Source organism: Halichoerus grypus, chromosome 14 (genome assembly GCF_964656455.1).
Source record: "Halichoerus grypus chromosome 14, mHalGry1.hap1.1, whole genome shotgun sequence".
Lineage (NCBI taxonomy): Eukaryota > Metazoa > Chordata > Mammalia > Carnivora > Phocidae > Halichoerus > Halichoerus grypus.
The window spans coordinates 69,695,702-69,718,336 of NC_135725.1; positions in this window are offsets into that span (position 1 = coordinate 69,695,702).

Consider the following 22,635-nt stretch of genomic DNA (forward strand, 5'->3'; position numbering starts at 1 on the left):
ACAGTGATTTAGCAGAGTTAATACAATTACTAGCAGAGTGTCTGGACAGTGCAGGCAATTATAAGTGGCAGTTCTCATTTTTTATTGTTACTGCTTTACTCCCTGGATCTGGACTTCAAAGGCTCTTTCTGCATGGAGTCTTCCTGACCTACACTGAGTAGGGAGTACTAGGGCCTTGCATTTGCATGGCCCTGGATGTTCAGAGCCCTTTTGTGCTGACTCACTGGTAATACTCATGGTGTGCCCTCTGGCCCTCCCACCCGCAGCTCACCAGCAATGCCACTTCCTTTATCCTTGTTCTGCATCTTCTCCGTGGACTGTCTTCCTGACCAGGATGCAGGGCCTTGGTCAGCAGTGATTCAGTCTGTCTCTGTCCCCGTGCCTGGAGCAGTGGGTCAGCACTGTGCAGGCCCATCTGGAAGCTGACGTCTTGCCAACCTGGAGATCCACAGTCCCCTTTTCTGAGAGGCAGGGGCTGCAGTGGAGTCAGACCTAGTTCCAGTCCCAGAGCAATCAACTTATTTAGCCTTTCTGAGCCTCTGTTCTACAAAGTGCCTGCAACATGGAGCTAAGAAGATCTACTTTGCAGGGTTAGCGTGAAAATTAAATGAGCTAATAGAGCACCTAGAGCCACTGGTACTCAGTGAGGGCTAATCTCTTTTGTCCTCTCCCCCCACCCCACCCCCATGGCATAGTTGCTCAGGAACCTGATCAGTTGCTTAATTATTTGTCAAATTTGGAGCACCTACTGTGTGCTAGGAGCCGTGTCAGCAGCTGCCAGCACACGGTGATGAATCTGAGCGGCTTCAGCTCTCAGGGAGCTCCAGAGGTGCGTCCAGCATCCCTATCTTTCTGCACTGAGAGGATGAGATGCCCTTCCCCAGGGCCCAAGGGAGGGCTTTGGGTCAAGGCTCAGCTCTGCCCAAATGGGAGAGCTGCATGGGGCCAGGAGACATGGTAAAGAATGGGGATTTCTCTCTGCAGAGGACCAGGGTGGCAGATGGCCAGGGTGCTAGGAGAACTGTGCATCTCCTGCTCTGGAGGTGAACAGGGCTTCTTCCTCAAAACTCTGGACGCAGCCCAGAGCCTGCTCCACATTCCCTGCTGGCCAGCGAGGCTGGGTAGGTGAGCACGGCTCAGCCTTGGGCACGTCTGCCTGGCAGGGACTTCCCCGGCCCGCTCCTCGGAGCCTGGCTGGGGGTACCAGCCGTGTCTGTTGGGAAATATCCTGGTGGCAAGCATGGGCCGGGAGAGCTGTGGAAAGGCCCTCAGACTTTTAGGAAGTCCCTGGACAAAAAACTGGTGTGTTCCAGCAAGTGTTTGGCATTTTTTATTTTTCTGTGATAGGTTTTAATCTTTTTACATGCATTCCCCTTTTGATTCCCACGACCACAAAGGAAATGCGATAATGCCCACTTTACAGCTAGGAAAACTGAGGATCCAAGGGGTTTGGTAGTACCCAGATAGAGTTGGCATGTCACCTGAGTCAGATCCCTGTGCTGCCCGTTTCACCACTGAACTGTAACTGCTTGAATGACTCAACCATTTGGTGAGGAAGGTCAGTAACCTCCCAATGAGGTTCAAAGAAATGAAGTGATTTGCCCAAGTTTATACTTGGGAATATTGGTGGGAATGCTTGGTGGAACTGGGACCCCAATTACTTGGACTCTAGTCCCCTGGGGGAACTGCAGTGGGGACAGCAGATCCAGGTGCCTTTGATTGCAGTAGGAGCTAGACAAGGAACTCAGTCAGCTCTTTGCTCTGAGGCTTTCAGTAGCTCCTGTTTGCCGGGGGGCAAACAATAACCTTTTGGAGGGGTCCTCTAGATACCAACAGTTCAGCGTCCTCTCTGTACCCAGCCTGTCATCCACACATCACGCCCCCATTGCAGCCTCACACAAAGGCTAACTCCATCTCCACAGTCCCTGTGGTGGGCTTAGAAGGCACATGGTGACCACCTGCTTTCAGGCCTACCCTTCTTTTTTTTTTTTTTTTTTTTTTTAAGATTTTATTTATTAGGGAGAGAGACCAAGAGAGAGCAGGAGCAGGAGGGAGGGGCAGAGAGAGAGGGAGAAGCAGACTTCCCCCTGAGCAGGGAGCCCAATGCAGGGCTCCATCCCAGGATCTTGAGCCTTGAGATCATGACCCGAGCCAAAGGCAGACGCTTAACCAACTGAGCCACCCAGGCGCCCTTCATGCTTACCCTTCTACACACATGCACATACAGCACAGCAGAGACCTCAGCTCCTCTAGAGCAGAGACTGGCTGAGTCCTATTTGTCTCTTCGCTCTGCTCCCAGCACAGAGCCTGGCACAGAACACACAATGCACACCTATTGAGTAACAGACACATGAGTGAATCAGTGCGGAGTGTGTGTGTGTGTGTGTGTGTGTGTGAGTGAATGAATGAGTGAGGGAAGGAATGAATGAGTATGAATTGGCCTTCCTCTCCCAATACCATTTCCAATATAAAATCCGGCCAGGGCCTTTTGCCATCCACAGGTGCAGGCTCTGGGAGGGGACCAAGGGTGAGCACTGAACTCTTTACCTGAGGCCTTCGTTTCCTCTTAGTAAGGTAACCCTGAGAGTTTGCATCTGATTTATGGTTCACAAACCACACTAGCAGGCACCATCTCATTTTCCGTCATAAAGGAGAAGGGAGGTGAGATAAGGTAGATAAGCACCCAGCACAAAGTGGGTGCTGGGCAAACGTGAGGTTGTGTTTCCTTCCAGCTCAGGACACCCACGTGGTGTGGGAGAGACAGTCCTGTGATCCAAGAGGCAGCCAGGGTCTGGAGCCCATTTGGCCATTAGAGGCCCTCCCCCACCCCCTTCCCAGAGTGCCTAGAATTTGTGGACAGCTGCAGAGAAACAGAAGATGACCAGAACTTGTCTTGAGAGTCTCCCAGGTGCCAGGTGTTTTAGGTGCAAGACTCATGAATCCTCAAGACCTTCCTGTGAAGAAAGGATTATGACCTTGACTTTAGAGGCATTCCCTCGCTCCCACACTCACCCACCTACTCAGTGACTGAGGATGTAGAGGGTTAAGTGGCTTGCCCAAGGACACTCTACCTGAAATGTAAAAGCAGGGATTAAGTTCCCATCTGTCTGACTCCAAACTGCTTGTTCTCTCTTCTGCACAACTCCCTGGAGCCCCCTCTGTGATGGATTAATTAGTGCAACCAATTCTTATAATTCTGTTGGATGGGAATACAAAGATAAAGAAGACATACTGGTGGCTCTCACTTTTTGCATGCCCAGGTGACTGATTTGGGTCTTTTCAAGAAACTTAGTGATGAGCCAAGCACCTATGCTGGACAAAGTGCCCTCCTAGGCTAGTGAGGGTCACAGAGGTTGGGGGGGGATGAACGGGTTGAAGATGATGAGTCAGGTGCAGGAACAGCCTTGGTGTTAGGTTGGTTTTAGTGGTCTGAGAGATACCCAGTGTTTCAACTGTACTGAGAAAGGAGAGGACATATACTATTGAGAGCTCTTTGCCCATCCAGGAGAATGAGCCTAAGAGAGGCAAAGAGTATTGAGGGCAACATGCATATCCAATGTAAACTTCAGTTTATCCCCTTCTTTCTATGGGAATATCTCTCCCTTTCTCTGCCTGGTGAAATCCTCTATCATCCAGTGAGCAGAATTGAAGTGTGTTCAGCCACAGGAGGATGGTGAACTACATTCCAGTCAAGGAGGACCATATGTGGTAGAGCATAGGAGCACAAAGAACATGTGCATTTGTGGATTTGTATCAATTAGCTTTTGCTGTGTAGCAAATCAGCCCAAAACATAGTGACTTAGCAACCAATGTTTATTGTTTTTTTTAAATATTTTGTGGGGCAGCTGAGTTATTCTTTTGGTTTGAACCAGCTTAGCTGTAGCTGAATAGTTAGCATGGTATACCTGCATGTCTCATTCTCAGCTGGAGTCCCCTTCCATGTGGGCCTTACCCTCAAGAAGTCTAGCTGGGCTTTGTGAGCACAGTGGCAGAAGATGCCTACAGAAAAAAAAGAAGGTCAAGCCCAATGCACCATACTTTTTTTCATTTGCTTGCTTCATATTTGCTAATGTCCTATTGGCCAAAAACAGTTACATCGCCAACTAAGATACAGTGCGTAGAGAAATAAGCTTCACTTTTTCATGAAAGGAGATGCAAGTCATCCTGCAGGAGTGGAAGAATCTGTGGGTGGGAAATCCAGTGATGTTGGTGCATATGGCAGGTGGTAGAGAGGAGGAGAGAGAAGTACATCCAGATGGGCCTTGAATGCCAAGTAAATGGGCTCTAACTTTGTTCTGTAAGAGATAGGAGTCCATTAAGGGATTCAAGAAGGAGAGTGAGTATAGGGCCAGTTTTGCATTTTAGAAAGCACATTCTCATGGCTGTTGAGAAGGCTGGTTGGGAAGGAGGTAATATTCAAAGCAAAGAACCCAGTAGGTCATCCATAGTTGAGAAACAGGGAGCCAAGGCCTGAACTAAGACTGTGTCACTGAGCTCTTTGAAGGTGGAGCCATGACCTGCTTATGTTTTTAGCCTCAGTGTCCAGAACAGTGCCTGGATTAAAGTAGGGGGTCAATGAAGATTCAAATGAATGCTAGAAGAGTACATAGTACGGGTTGGCAGATCCATTAGAGGTGAGATCTCCAGAGCTCTCCTGATAGGCAGTGACAAATAGGGAGAAGAATGAGTAGGTGGGTGTGAATTTTCAAAGATTGGCTCATTTCAGCTAAGGAAATGAAGGCCAGGTGTAGAGTCAGAAACCAGGCAGAGTATCGGGACACATGCCTCTCTATTAATCATCTCCTTCATGCCAGGGAGGTCTTCTGAGTTCACCCTGGGTAACTTACTTCGTTCACCAGGGACTCACCTTCCAAATTCTATAAAATGAAGATGGTAACTCCAGGCACCAGGCAATGCCGAGAATGTACTTTGAGGAGAAACTATGAAAGAACCCCACTTAAAGGGCAGCCATTACTGATGCCTGCTTATCATGGTTGAGTGCCATTGGACAACCCTACCCGTGTCAAGGGCATGCTGTGTTGGAGCAGCTACTTTTCCTTAATGGAGAAGTTACCCATTGGGAACTTCCTGGCAGTGATGCTCAATGCTGTTGCCTTTCCCAAGCAAGTTAGTCCCTCTAATGAGATAAACTACTTAATGTCCTGGTGATGTCAAGTACTATTATGCCCATTTCCCAGATAATGGATGTCCCATTGGAGGTGGTAGTGATTGACAGGGGAAGTCTTGGCAGAAGCTGGGACAGACCCCAGAAACCTGAACGCTGCTCTCTCAAGGTCATGGCCCTTCTCGAGGATAAACTCCAATACAGGCTTCTCAGGTTTACTCAACTTCAGTGCTGACAAGCTTCTCACAATCTTTTCTCTCCAACAGCCATCTTTGTGTAAAGAGTTGAAAAGCAGATATTCCAATTAACGAAAAAGCTGTTCCATAAAAGGGATTTGAATGAGATCAAAGGGTTTATAACTGCAACAGGTCTGCAAGCTTTGCATGCTGTGTTTTTCTGGCATGTGCTGTAATTAATACATACATTTATACATAATGTATACATATTATACATAATGTGCATATTAGTGACCCAATGCACAATTCATATGTTAATGCTATTAATTGCATATTACCTAGGCTGCTTAATGAACATTACATAGGTTTTTAATGAGTATAGTTATTATAATTGAATTCAATTATGTTCCTGCTATGCATATGAAGTCAGTAGAATAGCTGTACCCCTCAGGGTCTAAGCGAAAGGAAACAGGTGTTTGTAGTGAGGACAGCTTATAAACTGGAGCAAGGGGAAGGGATAAGCCATGGGCCAGGGATGACTCGCTTGGTTTGGCCCTTTGTGGGGCCCAGATGGTGGTGCACAAAGCAGGGTAAACAGCAGTGTATGCACAAAGACAGGATCTCCTGCTGCCTCTTTGCTGTGGGTTTGGGACAGGGTACAGGCCTGGAGCCCTGAAGCCAGCCACACCCACGCTGTAACAGGACACTTTCCTCCTGGCTGACCCAAAGCCTGAGGGTGGTTGCATCACTTCCTCTGGCACTGTGGAGACCACGTGATTCAGGCATCTGTGTTTGCCAGGGATGCTGGCGCAAGAAGTCCCGGGCCGGTGTTGCTTCTTTTCTCCAGAATCTGTGTCTGGAGCAGAGAGGTGAAGCTGGTGTGGTGGCACCTGCCACTGGGACCGCTGCTCACATGGGCTCAGTGCTCATGCCCTCCAGAAGGGTGGCCCCAGGTGCAGGGAACTGGTGTAGAGGTGTTGGCGGTCCAGACTCTTCACCTCCCCAGGGTAAAGAAGAGGAAGGTGGCTCAGACGTGATGCACCTGCCATGGGCCGGGTGCTGCGGATCTTACCTTTTTTATTCTTCACGGGGGAAGAGGAAGAATGTTCCCATTTGGTTGAAGCGATACTCAAAAGAAATTAGGAATTTGCCAAAGGTTTCTCTCTCTCTCTCTCTCTCTCTGTCTTTCTTACACACACATACACACACACACACACATGCCACAGCTAGTTGGAGGTAGGATCAGGATTTGAACTCAGGCCTGTCTTACTCCAAAGGTTATAGCATCCAGTTGATTGCATTGTATCAGTACAACGTTGTGATCCTGTTTACTTCTTTTCACTTTTCAAAATTTTCAGTATTCAGTAATTTAAAAAAATTTAATTGAGTTGTAATTGATATATAACATACTAGTTTCAAGTGTAACACATAATGATTTGATACTTATATATATTGCAGAATGATCACTGCAGTAAGTCTAGCTAACATCCATTACTTCACATAGTTATACATTTTTTTGTGTGATGAGGACTTTTAAGATTTAGTAATTTTCATTGGGATGCCTGGGTGGCTCAGTCGGTTAAGCATCTGCTTTTGGCTCAGGTCATGATCTCAGGGTTCTGGGATCAAGTCCCGCATCGGGCTCCTTGCTCAGCGGGGAGCCTGCTTTTCCCTCTCCCTCTGCCACTCCCCCTGCTTGTGCTCTCTCTCTCTCTGACAAATAAATAAAAATAAAATCTTTAAAAAATTAGCAATTTTCAAATATGCAATATAGTATTATTAACTATAGTTGCATACTGTATGTTGCATTCCCATGACTTACTTATTTTATGACTGGAAATTGGTACCTCTTGGCCCCTTCATTCATCCCCCCTCTGGAAACCACCAATCTGTTCCTTGTACCTGTGAGCTTGTTGTTTTTTTTTCTTCTGGATTCCATCCATAAGTAGTGAGTTCATATGGTATTTGTCTTTTTCTGTCTGGCTTCTTTCACATAGCAAAGTCCTCAAGATCCATCCATGCTGTCGCACGTGGCAAGATTGCCTTCTTTTTTATGGCTGAGTAGTATTCCATGGTGGATGTGTAGCACATCTTCTTTATCCATTCATCCATCGATGCTGTGGTCCTATTTTCGAAGGCCATTCTAGAAGTTTCTGCTAAGGTAATGATCGAAGGAAAAGCTTGGATAGAGAGCAGACAGCAGGATAGAGAGAAAGAGAAAGAGGGGAAAGAAAAGACTTTTTAAAAAATCACCAAGTGAGAATTTCATTTTTCCAGTAAAACTTCTTGCAAATATAGATTTGCATGTCTCCTCTTTTGCCTCTCTCTTTCCGTGCTCATTGACCGCCAATTTGCTAATGTTAGGCTGGCCAGGAATATACTTTCTATTTAGAATGCGAACACAGCCAGATTTGGGCCCTGGCCTGGGGACTGACTCACTTTTGCTGGGATGACACATCCACTGCGCATGCTTCACGATTTTCAGAAACACCAGATTTATTTCTGTCAATCCCCAGAGCCTCACATTGCTGTCCACCTAAGGCCACACACTGCGGCATTGCTATTTTTTCCCCTGGGGCCTAAATGGATGGGAAGACTTCCCATGCCTGAACCATCACCCTCGTTTGTAAAGAGAGAAAGTCTGGCCAAGAATCGCAGTGTTTTCAACCAGAATTTGGCTGGCTTTCAACAGACACCCTGCCAAGGCTGTACCAGCCAGAGGGATGGCTGGGAGTGCACACGAGGGGGTTTGAGACTTGAAAACAAGGCGGAGAAAAAAAATGCAGACAGCATAGAGGGGAGGAGAGAATTGGGGGTTGATAAAGTTTGGAGTGCAGGAAAGGAAGAGGAAGAGAGGAAATTTAAGAAGAGAAAGGTGAAGAGGTAAATAAGGAAGGAAGGAAGGATTGGGAGACAGGGAGGAGGGGATGAACTCATTTTAACTCATCAACTACAATGTGAGTGCCAAGCATTGTCTGTGGTGTCCCACACATCACCTCACTTAATGTTCATAACCACTCCGTGGTAAGCATTCCTAACCCTCGTCATTGTTAATGAGGAAGGAAGGAGCCCAGGAAGTTGGAATACCATGCCCTAGTTTGTACGGACATTACAGGTCAGAGTGAAGATTTGAACCGCTGGCCCTCTAGCTCCTCAAAGCCTGGAGGACTCTGCCTGTGATCAGAGGACGTGATGGGAGGCCCCGTGATCCGGAAGGCCTGCAACAGCCCCCTTGAAGGGGTTGTTTACACACTCAGACATTAAGTGCTTAAGACTTGAAGGGCCTGACACATACACAAGGCTCAGGATTCAGAGCTATCTGGAAACTTTCTCCAGGGTAAACAAAAACAACCACTTTGGCCGTTTTGCCAGCAGATCTCTCTCCAAAAAGAAAAGGAAAGGAAAAGGGAAAGTGATGCTATTTTTTCCCCCTCCAAAGTAAAGGTTACAACAACATTTTCTTTGAGCTGATGTGAGCACAGCCCGCAGACATTTCTTTGGTAACCATTTCTCTTTGTCCGTGTGGAAAGTACCTCGTAGTGACTAAGCATGAGTTGGGGTGATTCACTTGTCACCCTGCTTGGGGACTTTGGTCTTGTTCTGGTGGCCACAGAGTGTTTTCGTTGGCTTCTGACCTGGGGACCGCCCCCCCGCAACAAATGCACAGGTGCCTGAGAATGTACCCTTTTCTCTGCCACAAGGTGAAGACCATGGAGAGGGGGTGGAAAGCTCTCTGGACCCCTATGAGGCCTTCTAGGAAGTCTTAGCTGCTGACTTCCTCTGCAGCTGAGGAACGGGGGTCGGAGGCAGTGTTTGCAGTGAAATGAAGTTTATTTACTGAGAAGCCAGGATATGCCAGGAGTTCTCTCTTAGATCCTCTCATTCTCCCTCATAGTAATCCAGGGGGCAAAGTTGCTTTCCTTCCTCATTAAAGCTGATGGAAGCATTACAGGGCCTTACAGGAAAGTGGGCCTGAGAGTTCTCATCCATGTGGGCCCAGAACACAGGGCTGGTAAAGGGCCTGAAGCCAGAGTATCCTCAGGCTGCAAGAGCGCCCAAATGGGACCAGCCCGTTCCCCAGGTCCTGCCGCTTAATGATTCTTTTTAAAAGTAAACTTTTACTTAAAATCATATTGTTTTAGTCCTTTCGGGCTGCTCTGACAGCTTTTGGAGGCTGGGAAGTCCAAGATCAAGGCACCAGCAGATTCTGTGTCTGGTGAGAGCCTGCTTCCTGGTTCACAGATGGCTGTCTTCTTGGTGTGTCCTCACATGGAGATAAGGGTGAGGGAGCTCTCTGGGGTCTTTTTTTTTTTTTAAATAAGGGCACTAGTCCCAGTCACTTTTCAAAGGCCCTGCCTCTAAATATCATCACTTTAGGGATTAGGTTTCAACGTGTGAATTTCGGGGTGACACAAACTGAATGTTTAGTCTACAGCACATACACATGAAGGAAAGGGCACCTGTTGTGAGTATACAGCTTGGTAAATTTTTGCAAACTGAATATTGCCGGTAGCCAAGACCCAGACTGAGAAACATTACCTGTGCTAGCTCGTCTGCAAGATGGCTGATTGTTCTTCCCTCCACGTACATTGCATGCCATTTCCCCAGAGAAGTGGAATCTCTTCCTCTTCTCTCCTTGAATTTAGACGGGCTCTAGTGACCTCTTTGATCAACAGAATGAAGTGAAAATGATGCCGAGGCTAGGTTGTAAGAAATCTTGGCGCTTCCTCCTGGGCGTCTTGGAATGGCTCTCTGGGAGCTCTGATAGACAATGTAAGATGCCCAACTACCTGGAAACTGCAGTGTCAGGGAGGCCACCTAGAGACACTCGTGTTGAGAGTTCAAGCAGGGCCCAGACTTCCAGTGATCCCTGCCAAAGCACGGAACTTGTCAGGACAGCTTTCCTGGGCCCCGGAGACCAGCATTCCATCTGCCAGCTAAAGACCACTGAGGGGCCTCCATCAAAACCACATGGGACAAAATCACCCAGCTGAGCTTTGCCTGAATTCCTGACCCACAAATTCATGAGATAGCAAGAAATGGTTGTTGTTTTACGTCCCTAAGGTTTGGGGTAATTTATTAGGTAGCAGTAGATAATCAAACATTATTAATTGCTGCAGAAGCCCCCTGGTGACCCTTTGCTGTCCCAATATTCCCTCCAATGGTAACCATAGTCCTGACTTCCTACACTATGGACTAGTTCCGTCTGTTTGTAATAATTATACATGTCCTTTTCTGTGTGTCTCATCTCTTTGGCTCAATATTATGTTTATGACATTCTTCCCTGATGTTGCATGTAGCTACAGATCATCATTCTCATAGCTGTATTCCATTGTGTGAATCTATTTATTTATCCATTCTACTGTTGATAGACATTTGTGTTGTTTCCAGCTTTGGGCTATGATGAGGAGCATTGCTGTGAGCATTCCTATGTGTGTATTTCTGTTGGATTTAAACCCAAGAGAAGAACCACTGGAGAATCACAGCCATCACCACGCTGGGTTCCAAAGTGGTTGTACTCATTTATACTCTTATCAGCCGTGCTTGATGGTTGCTCCACATTCTCCTGAGAATTTGCTATTTACTGGCTTTTTCATTTTGCATTTGAGAAATTATCAACTTTCTAGCACATAAGAAATAGCAAGGCTATCCCCTGCCAATGTGGCATCTGAGACACGCAGGCTAAAAGCAGAAAAAAACAAGTTTCCCTTGACCCAGATGGAAAAAAATGTTACAACCGTTCATTCACATCCAAAAAGAAGGTTGCTGGGCTCAGCTTCCACTCTCCTCATTCATCTGGAGGGTTTCTGCTTTGTAAGTCAGGCTCACTGAAGGTGGGATGGGGGAAGTGATTGGGATTCTGACTGTTTTCTTCATTCTTGGGCCCTGAGTCATTTCCAGGCCATGGGGGTACTTAGAAGAAGGTGAAGCAGAGCATGGCAATTGGGTTTATTTTAGGGCAGTCGGGTAATTGGGTCATAAAAACCTGATCAGGGGATTTAAAACTTCATCCTGCCAGACCCTCCATGACTTACAAGTTGGCTTCCTAATTGATGTATGTGACAAGACATGTGGGCACACTGAACTCAAAATTACAAGGAAAAAAACAAGAGTGTATGTGGTTGATTTGGACAGATAGATTGAACTCCTGGCAACTGGAAAAAGTGTGGGTCTCCTGCAGCTAACTTGCCCCAAATCCAGTGGAATCACAGATTTGGAAAATGGCTGGAACTCAGTGTGATGGTTAGCTTTCTGTCAACTTGGCTAGGTGGTAGGCCCAATTACTTAATCAAACACGAATATAGGTGCTACTGTGAAGGTTTTTGTAGATGTGCTTAACATCTACAATCAGTTGGCCTTCAGTAAAGGAGGCTGCTCTTGAGAATGTAGGTATTCTTCATTTAATCAGTTGAAGGGCTTAAGCACAAAAACTAAGGTTTTCTAAAGAAGAAGAAATTCTGACTTAAGACTGCAGCAGTGATTTCTGCCTGAGTTTCTAACCTGCTTTATGGACTTTAGACTATGTATACATATCCATATATGTATATATATACACATATACATATACATGTGTGTTTATACACACATAGAGGTAAGATGGATGCATGGGTGGTAGATGGATAAAGGGGTAGATAGATAGATGGATAGATGCTATTGATTTTGTTTTTCTGGAGAACCCTGGTTGATGCATACGGTATAAATGAAATTAAATAATCCAGAAGAAATTCATAGATTTTGATTAAAGGCCAGCTTATCCTAAGGTTCTACAATGTCCTTGGAGTGGACTCCTGAGGGTGGGTCTGATTTATTAACTACCTGCTCTGCTCAGCCTGACAGTTGGGAGAGGGATGAAGCTGAAACCACTCATCCCATGGCTCCTCAGGAAAAGTTCATAGTGATAGTTTGAGATGCCTATTGAATTTTGTAGCCAGATTCTGGACCATGGTTAGTCCTTATCTGCTTCTATGAGAATCTGTCGTCCTTCATGATTTAATTAAAACCATGGCTGAAAGTAGCTCTCTATGATGTAATTGGGAGTCAGAAGTGAGTGGTCCTCCATAGTCACCTGCCCGTCCTAACCATTCATTCTGACCTCAGCGTTCTCACTGACTTAGAGGGAGTGGGGACCAGTACTGGCTAACAGTGATGGTCTTATATTTTGCTCTTTTATAAATAAAATCAATAAAATAATTCTTTTTTTTAAACATCAGCCATTTTTAAATTTTTTTTAAAATTTTATTTATTTTAGAGATCGAGAGATAGAGAGCATGTGAGTGGGGGGAGAAGCAGAGGGAGAGTGACAAGCAGACTCTGTGCTGAGTATAGAGCCCCCCAACACAGGGCTGGATCCCACGACTCTGAGATCAAGACCTGAGTCAAAATCAAGAGTCAGACACTCAACTGACTGAGCCACCCAGGCGCCCCTCAATAAAATAATTCTTAAAAACAACTTTTTAATTAATAATTAAAAAATATTATTTCTATATAAATAACTGGTCATTTGATGTAAAATAATCAATGTGGCCCCAGACATGGATTTCTGAGAGTAGTTTGTGATGGCAAAACAAACAAAAACAAACTTACCAACCTCACATGATTTGTGCCAGATGTCCTCTCAGGCTTCGGATAACCCTGCAGTGCAACCTTGGTTGGGTCACATAGCGCCTATGCACCTGAGTTTTATAGATGCCAGGGCAGGGGGGAACTTATGAGGCCATCTCATTTTGACAATGATATAGCATATTTGATATCTCCTGGCATATTTCCTCTCAGAAATAGAAAGCATCAGACATCATTAAAGGACCTGCATGCCAGGCCCTGTGCACGTAGGCACTGGGTCATGGACCTCAACGCTCTAGCTTTCTATAGAAAAAGTGACCATTGTCATCTATACTTTTAATACTAAACTCTGGGTAATCTCAGTTTTGCTTATTTTTTTGCCTTCCTTGGAGAGTTTTTATACACAAATCAATATCAAAATGTTCACATGCAAACACATAAATTAGAGATATCTGTTGACATCAGAGGGCATTCTTACTGTAGAACCAGGACCTAGAGCTCCTACCTTTCAGAGAGAATGGCCAGCTTCAGTCTACTGTGAAAGCATTTGACCAGTCCCAGGTTTCTAGGGGTTCCCGGTCAACTCAGGGTGCTTCTAGATCCTCACAGGAGCTTGCATCACTCCCTTCACGAAGAACCCATAAAGCCTCCCATCTCTTATGGGATAAAACTCTAACTCCTTAGCTTGACATCCAGAAGGAGCTGACAGCCTAAGAGGGTAAACAGACGAAGTTCATAGGCACATCCGTGCCTGGGTGGAGTGTGTCACTGCTGAGTGAGACTCTGGTGCTCATTCTTCCTTGGCCATGCTGATGTGGAGTTGCCATTCTGAGCCATTGCATAGAGCGAAGCTGCCCTGGAAGCCTTTAGGATCCATAAAATCCTGGAGCAAGAAACCTTTGTGATTGTAAGCCACTGAGAGTTGGGAGGTTGTTTGTTATTGAACCATCACCCAGTCTTACCCTAACTAATATTCTACCCATGGTATAAGTCTTCTTAAAGACAGGAAAAGGGTCCTGGCCTGAAATGCTGGCTTGTGCTCTGGAAAAATGGGTCCTCTTTTGAGGTCTCCTGCTGCTCTTCTGTTCCTCAATGTGGCAGCCAGGATCTGAATTTAGGAGCCAGGGCTTCTGTCCAGTCTGGCCCAAGAGAGGATCCATTGGAAGTACCCCTTTCAGAGTCACTGTAGACTCGGTACAGGGAGGTGAGATCTGGCTGAGGTCGGTGAGAAAGGCTCTGACCTTGGCCAGGGTTGAGGCCTGTCTGTCCTTGAGAGGGAAGCTCAGTAGGCCTGGTTCCCTGCTGAGCCAATAACTCCCAGGACTTAGCGCCTGTATATTCACGAGTCTGAGATCAAGCCATCTAGGAGACACTTCTGAGTGCGTGTCCGTGTAAATGGCTCACCCTCCACGTCTCTCTAACTGTGGAACCCTGGCCCCCGGAGTGAGTGTGTGTGGCTCCTCAAAGTCATTCTCTGAGATTCATCTCATCATTCTCTTTCACGAAATGGAAACCAAGGTGCACAGAGGCTAAAGAATCAAACCAATGTCATGGGCTCTTTTGTCAAACAGCTAGAATTCAAAAAGAGGTCTTTGAGTTTTAAAGCTTGGGTTCTTTCCACTACCACATAATTGTAGAAGTGCATTTCAATAGACACTTGTTGAGAACCTCTCCGTGGCTGGCCTGGGGTGAGCAGAGCTTGCTCCCTGCCCTTCGTGAGCCCTCTGTGTTTTGGGGACCCAGGCACATACGTGGCTGATGCCAGCAGAGAGGGATAGATGCCACGTGTGGAGAGCACCGGGGAGGGACAGGCAGAGACGGCTAGAAGAGGGGCTGTGGAGCTGAGACCTGCAGCAGGAGGGGGATTTGGCAGCTACAGAGCAGAGGGAAGGGACTTCTAGGCAGGGACTCAAGCACGTGCCAAGGCACCGAGGGCGAGATGGCAGGACTTGATGAGGCCACCGAAAATCAGGCTGCTATGATGGGGCACAGTAGGCAGGAAATCTAAAACTTGCAAGCAACTGTAGCCCTCTGACTGTTGTGGGGGCCTTGAATAATTTAGATAATTGTAACACGTCCTCCTTTGGCTTCACATCAAAGCCACCCCTTTGAGCAGCTCCTGAAGTTGCGAGGACGCTGGCTCAGGGCCACTCGCCACCGCAGCTGGCCTGGCGGCAGGCCTGCGTGCAGCCTCTGAGAGCAGTGCCCTGCGGGTACCTGGTGCGTTCCAGCCACGGTGGCTCTAGAGAGCGGACAACCCCCCTCCCCCCAGCCTCCCAGAGGCCCCCCATGGAGGGCAGCGGCAGCAAGTTTGAAGGAGAAGGTAATTGGCTTTGTTTGGCAAGACTTCTTTATGTGCCATGCTGTGCTAGTCGCTTGAAGTATTATCACATTTGATTCTCTCAGTCATCCTAAGTGGAGGATCTAATCCTTCTCATTTTTAGGAGAAACTTTGCCTCACCAGGTTTTATGGGGCTTGTCTTGGGTCACAAGCTTGTCCCTCCCTTTCCCTGGCTCAAGTCTTGCTTCCATGGATTTCAGTTAGTTTCAATATTGAGAGCAGTCATCTATGAAATGGGCATAATTTAATATCCCTGGAGTTTCCCGAGAAACTGAAAGCCTTCTGTGATTCCATTGGTGGGCCTGGTTTTTCCCCACCGCCTTTCCCAGGGACCTGGCTGGCAGGGGCATTTCTAGCAGCCTCTGTGCCTGGTCAAGGCATGTTACCTTTGTAGCTCCTTCCTGGCTAAGGAGCTGGGGTGCCAGAAATGGTAACTTCTTATTTTTAATCCTGGCCTTTAACCCACAGAAGTCACAACTGGGTTTTGGAGCAGGCTTCCCCAGAATAAATGGAGGAGGGACACAAAGAATCCAAATGGGGAAGTGGTTCAGCAAGGAAGACAAGGGTGAGGAGCAGTGTTCCTCAGAGCGGGCAGGGGTCTCCGGGAGCCTGGCTGGAGGAGGAACTGTGGAGGGCGGAGGATGGAGGAGCCTGGGCAGTGTGCAGGTTCGGTGTGCGGCAAGTGGACGTGGTTCCCGAGCAAGGGCCCCGAGCGCAGATGAAGGGGGAGGCTGGTATTGGAGCCCCGGGAGCAGGAAGTCAGCGAGGACAGTGGCAGGTGGTGTGTTTTGGTTCTGCTTTCAGAAGTACAGCAGTGGTTTGGCTGCAACATTCAAAGACCTGAAAATATGCAAGCAGGCTTTGGGGAAGAGGAGCCCCAAGAATAGCAGTAGTGAATATGGGAAGTGCTGAGCCAAGGGCTCTGCAGCAGACATGGGTCTTCTTTCTGGGGCCCGTCAGTCGCTAAGAAGAGGACAACGGTTTTGGGCCTCTGAGGTCATCCAGCTGGATCTCTTAGTCTTTGGCCCAGTGTCTTCGTTCCAGACTTGTGTGTACCCATTTCATATACGTTGCAAACCTTCAGTGGCCATAAAAGAAAAGTTGCTGTTGATCATCTTGATTATGTATTCATTCAGTGTGATTTATCAAGACCTTTGATATGTCAAGTGCCAGAGTTCAGAGTTGGGCTGGAGCTCGCTGATGACATCACACGATCCGGTGTGACCAGCACTAAAGAAGCACATGCACGGAGCTGCAGAGCCCAGAGAGGGGAGAGGCTGAGTGGCTCTGGGGGAGTCAGGGCCATCTTTCTGAGGAGTTGGCAAAGATGTGCACGTGAACTTGACGGAAAGAGAAGTAAAGGCAGGCCAGTCAGAAGGGCTACATGTGCCAAAAAGAGCTGAAGAGCTGGGCATGGCTGAGGAAGAGCCAGGAGGGGGCAAAGATGAAGCCAGGAAGCTATGAGGGGGGCATGAATGCCGGGCCTGGGAATTCAGATTTTACTCCAGAGGTATTGGGAACTATAGAAGGTTTCTGTGCAAAAAGTAAATGAGATCTTAGTACTATATTTCAGAATACTGAATTAATAATAATTATAAAAAATAATATTAATGACAAGTGATGATGATGGTGATGGTCATGCAAATAACAAATCTATCCATCATATGTCAAAGGAGATGGGATGTCGCTCCCATGGTTATCCTGCATTACATATGCCTCCATCTTAGTGGACTGGAAGGAGAGAAGAAGCAAACTGCCGTGTTGTGAACTGCCTATGGACAGGCCATGTGTCAGGGAACTGTGGGTGGCTTCTAGAACCTGTGGTTGGTCTGCAGCTGATGGTCATTGAAAGCTGGGGTCCTCAGTCACACATCTGCAGGGAGATGAATTCTGCCAACAACCTGAATGAGCTTAGAAGCAGAATCTTCCCCAGTAGGTTTTCCAGATGAGAATGCAGCCCAGCTGACACCTTGATGGGAGACCCTGAACAGAGCTAAGTCATGGCAGGACTCCTGGCCCATAGAAACTGAGACCGATGCAGCACCTGCAGCTGCCCACAGAGTCAAATTCAAGAGTTAGTGCTGCCCCACCATGTGCCTCAGCCCCTAACAGCCCTTCATTGCATGTTGGCTATTGGAGAGTTAAGGGGGTCTTGGGGGTGAGGCAGGTGAGGGGAAGAGCAAAAGCTCAGAGTCAGATAGGCTTGGTACCAAATCCCGATGCTACCACGCAATGCTGCCTGTGTTTGCCTTTCTGAGACGCATGTGTAATACAGGGGTAATCTACTTAGACATGCCAAGAGGATTCAAAGAGATAATGTCTATGAGTCTTGTCAAAGTCATTTAGCAAGATGACTGAAACATGGCAGATCTGCACCAAAGTGTTGTTTCCTCCATTTTAATCTTTTTCTCAGAATCCCAATTTGGAGCACTGACTACGTGGTAGGGCACACAGCCACCACCTACTGTTTGTCACTCTCTGGTGGTAAACTCGTCATCTTGCCCCCCCGCCCTGTTGCAGAGCACCTCATATTAGTCCTTGCTCTCCAGAGGCAGCAGTGTGTTGAAGAAGTCATGGCAATGGGTGTTGATCCATGTGAAGCCAAGTTACCATTTTTACTGCCTGCTTCCGTGTTCCAGGCATGTGGCTCACTTAAATGGAAAACTGTTATTTGGGTGCAGGTAGTTTATTTGGGAGGAGATCTGAGACAGGGAGGAGAAGGAAATATTATCAAGCCAGATAGCATTATGTGTGACGAGAGCCTAGTCCCGCTGGGGAACCCTGGGTGAGAGTGTGGAACAGGATGGGAGACTGTCCCAACTGAGAGGCTAGGAGTCTGGACCATTTATCCACAGCACCCCCACCATCATTGTCTGAGGGCTGCTCCCAGGGGCATTGACTCTTTGGCCTCATGTCTTGCCCTGTACTTGGGCCAAGTGTACTCCAAGGACCAGAAAAAAAGAAAGCCACATGTGTTCATATCACATTAAGCAGATTTGGTGTGCAGAGGTTAGTGCTGTGGGTATATGGGCAGGACTTCCATAAAGACAATTCCGGGAGTAATACTCTGTAGTAATACTCAGACTTGTGAGAATAAATGGTGTAATGCTTGGCACGTGGCAGGTCCATGACATCTAGTAGTGTCCTCTTTACAAAAATCAGTATTTTCCCCAAAGAAAGGTTTATGGGAAACTTAGCAAATGGGGTCTCAGGAGCCCAGACTACCTCTCAGAGGGTGGAGAAAACAGAAGGAATGTAAAAGTTGTCTCTGCCCTCTGTGCCTTTATGTGCACCCACTGCCGCATACCCTAGGCTCCCTTGTCCTCTTCAGGTCTCACTTTCCCCATAAAGTGAGGACAAGGCTGTACCTCAGCAGTCTGGTCCTTCACACACATTCTGTCCCTACGGGTGTGAGAGTCGCACTGGCCACTGGGAAGTAGACAACTGCTCAGCCCCGTGTGGTCGGAAGGATGCGAGCATTGGAGGCAGACAGGAGTGATCCCAACCCAGCGAACTGTGAGCCAGGTGACCTTAGGAGAGTCCCCTTTTCTCTGCCTTGATCTCCACATCTATAAAATGGGGATAATATTGATCCCTGTGCTTGTTTGGAGGGCTACGGAAGATGACATATAGTTGATTGTCATTTTTCATAGTAGTTATCTTTCATTATGTCACTGAAAACACTTAATTAGCAAACACTGAGCCATTTCTCCTAGGGGAAAAAATACAGGGTTAGGCTCCCAGGAACCTCTGGTCACATTTTCATCAATTGATCAATGCATAACCTTGCACGTGTATTTCTGTTTAGCTCTACCTGATTTAATACATATTGTTGATTCATCAACATTGAACTCATGGTAACAGTATTATAACTCATGCCCAAAAGAAGCTCATCTAATATGTATATTTTCTATGTAAGGCACATCACAGCCTTCTCACGCTTAGGGACATCAGATGACACTTCAACACTATGCCTGGGGACCATTTCAAACAGTGCAAGTATCAACAAAAATCTCCCCAGTGTGAAAACCATGGCACTAAATAGACTGCAAAAAGGATACTTGTATAAGGCATGGGATCTGAAACAAAAAAGCAGAACGTCCCCTTGTTCAACCTCAGCTGGGAATGTGTGCATGGGGCGACTCTGCACATGTCTGTGAATAACCATAAAAGTGCAAAACATAGCTCCAGTGTTGATTTGGGGGTTACGAATAAATCTGAGAGGAGTAGGTGAGTGTGCAAACACAGAATCCAGGAGCGGTGAGGACTAACTATACTTCACATTAGGCAGGGCACATAGTAGGTGCTATGTTAAAAAAAATGACAGCTTGTTATATTATAATCAGAAACAGCATAAAGTTGCAAAGATCTCTTAGGGGAAACCAGGAAGCTGAACACCAGCTCATGCCCAGAGTGAGGGGGGTGGGGAAATCTGTGAGTATGAAACCCCTTCCATCAATGCTCAGGGGAACCAGAAGGTGAAAATTCCAGGGATGCACCAGGGGCTCCCTCATCAGAGGCCAGGTAGCCAGCCCTCTGTGCTGGAGACAAGCCCTGCTCAGCCTGGCCTGAAGGCCGGCACATCATTGCTGGTAAGCACAGGCCTGTATCCTGCCATTGTTCTGGCCACTGTGGGCTGGACATTGGGAGAACAGCACAGCAGATAGGGAGGATGTTTCCAAACTGCTGGGTCACAGAGGGGAAAGAGGCTGACCTGCTTCACACCACACCTCCCCTTTCCTGCTCTCCACCCTGGCTCTCCCTCAGGTCAGGTGGCCAGAGGAGCCCCAGGGGGCTCCTCACCCTCGCTTTCTGCACTTTCCCAGGGGGAGCAGGAAAAGAAAGGGAACTCCCATTTCTCGAGCCTTCCTCTGCGCCAAGCCTGCTGCTGGCCACTTTCCACCCACTGCCTCGTGGGATCCTCCCAGTCACTCTGCAGTGTCCAGCTGACACTGGGTTACGGATGAGGAAGCAGAGGCTCAGAGTGGTCCCTTGAGCCGAGTAGCTTCAACCCCAACCTGGATATTTGGCAGTATTAACTTGATTTGGGCTGCAATGCAGGGTTCTGTCAGAGAGACTCTTCAAACAGCATGAAAAGGGTTGCATAAAAGTCAGAACCTCACAGGGGCCCTTCGATAATCCTTAAGACCAAATAATAGTACTAAAGGTAACAGTGCACCCTCTGACTGCTTTCTGAGTGAAGATATTTATATCATACTCAGGAAATTACATAATTTGCTCACCCATTGTAACCATTTCAGTGACATTTTGAGGTATGGATTATCATTATACCCATTTTAGAGATGGGGGTCTGGGGCTCAGAGACTTACCTGAGGGTATAGGGGTCATACCTTAAGAAACAGGCGAGGGGTGCCTGGGTGGCTCAGTCGGTTAAGTGTCTGTCTTCAGCTCAGGTCATGATCTCAGGGTCCCAGGATTTAGCCCTTCGTTGGGTTCCCTACCGGGGGTGGGGGGAGCCTGCTTCTCCCTCTCCCGCTGCCCTTCCCCCCACTCGTGCACGCGCTCTCTCAAATAAGTAAATAAAATATTAAAAAAAAAAAAACACCAAACCCAGAAGAGCAGGGGTTGGAACACAGGCTGACTCCTGAGCCTCCCTCTTACCTCTGTGGGCTGGAGCTGACGCGGGCCCCTCCCATCACCTGGGCGACTCCTCCATCTCATGGAGTGCAATGGGTGACAAAGGTCGACAGATGCTAGAGCTACTTCTGGGGAAGCAGGCCTTCCCGGCAAGGATGCTGGATCAGAGATGCCAAGTTCCTCATTGCTGCCGCCTCGTCATTACCGTGGCTCCAGCATCTTCCCTGTTCTTACTGTCCTCATGGCTATAGGGCTCACAGGGCTCCAGCGTGCCCATCCTTAGTGCTTCCTTTAGGCTCCCCACTTGTCTCCAGTTAGGCCCTGCTTGCACAGAGGAAGCTGCCATTTACAGAGCTCCTGCTGTCTGCTGGGTGCTGTGTTAAGTCTGCTGCACCCCGTGGTGTGTATTGTTCACACGCTTTCACAGAAGACATCGCCTGAGAAAGGTCAAGTCACTCCCCGAAGTTAACAGCAGGTGATTTCTGTGGGGCTGCTGCTGGAAACCTGGGGAAAAATTACTGAAGGATTTTTAGTTTTAAAAGAATATTATCTGGTTTCTTTTTCCCTCTCCATTCTCTTTCCACCAGCTTGTTCATCAGTATGTTATTGGGATGATTTTCTTCAAGGGACTCTGAACTGGGGGCTTTCCTCTGATGGCCCCCAATGTTTTCAATGGCAGCAATGAACTCTTACACTCAGGACATGCCTGGATGGTGTGCACTCACGGTTCAAAAGTATACCTCATTCAGCTCTCCCTGCAGGGCCAGCACAGAAGCATGCACCAAATTCTAGCATCTTCTCTCCTGCCCTCATCCTGGGGCGGATGAGGGTAAGAGTTGAATTATGGGAGGCAAGGTAAAGGGACAGGAGATGCTGGGCTCACAGCTTGCCTTCTCATCCACACCTTGACTGGAGCAGGTTTCTTCCCACAGAAATTGCACCCATCACACAGCTTCACGTCCATGGAGAGATGGGATGGAGCCCCATGGACAGGCCAAATCTCACAATCCCTCAGGGCCCTCCTGGGAGCAAGAGGCTGAGGAACATCTCACTTGGCATTGTGAATGGTAGGCTTGAGCTCTGGAGTTGGATGCACCAGGACTTAGTAAAACACCCACACTCTGCCAGATTTCCTCTGCTCCAAGATGGAACCAGGAATGTGTTGACATCTACCTTTCCTTGCTCTACTGAGAGTTTGGGAGCCCAGAGGATGGGGCTGTGGATTAGGAGGACTGGGGCATCAAGAGCTACCAGAATGCAAGGCCTGGCAAAGCTAGAAACTATAAGTAGACAGTCAGGAAGGGCATGGCAAGTATGAGGGGCAGCAGAGGAGAGCAGTGAGTGGGCCAGGAGTTCAGAAAGAGAGGGAGCTGGTGGGGGGGCCTGGAGAATGGGGGCCACTCCATGAATGATAAATCCGCTCTGTTTGCAGCTCACTTTTATAGACCATCATGAATGTGCTGGGGGTGGGGTGGGGGGAGTCAGTCCAGCCAAGAATGGGACATGGGACATAAAGGGAGGCCCAGGTTAAAATGCACAACTCCTTTTTCTGGAAGACATGTGAAATAAAACATTATACGAGCCTCCCCAGGGTGTTAAGATACGCACTTCCAATACTTTCCTTATGCTATGCTTACATATTCATTTTCAAGCAATGATCAGTTTGAAGGAATTTCAACTCCCTGCACTTTCAACTAAATGAAATCCATCTTAACCAGTCACCCACCCAAGATGAAAAATGACAATTTTTTTCTAACTTCATAACAATCATCATTAAAGGAAGTCTATAATAAGAAATTAATCTCTCCTGGGGCACCTGGGTGGCTCAGTCGGTT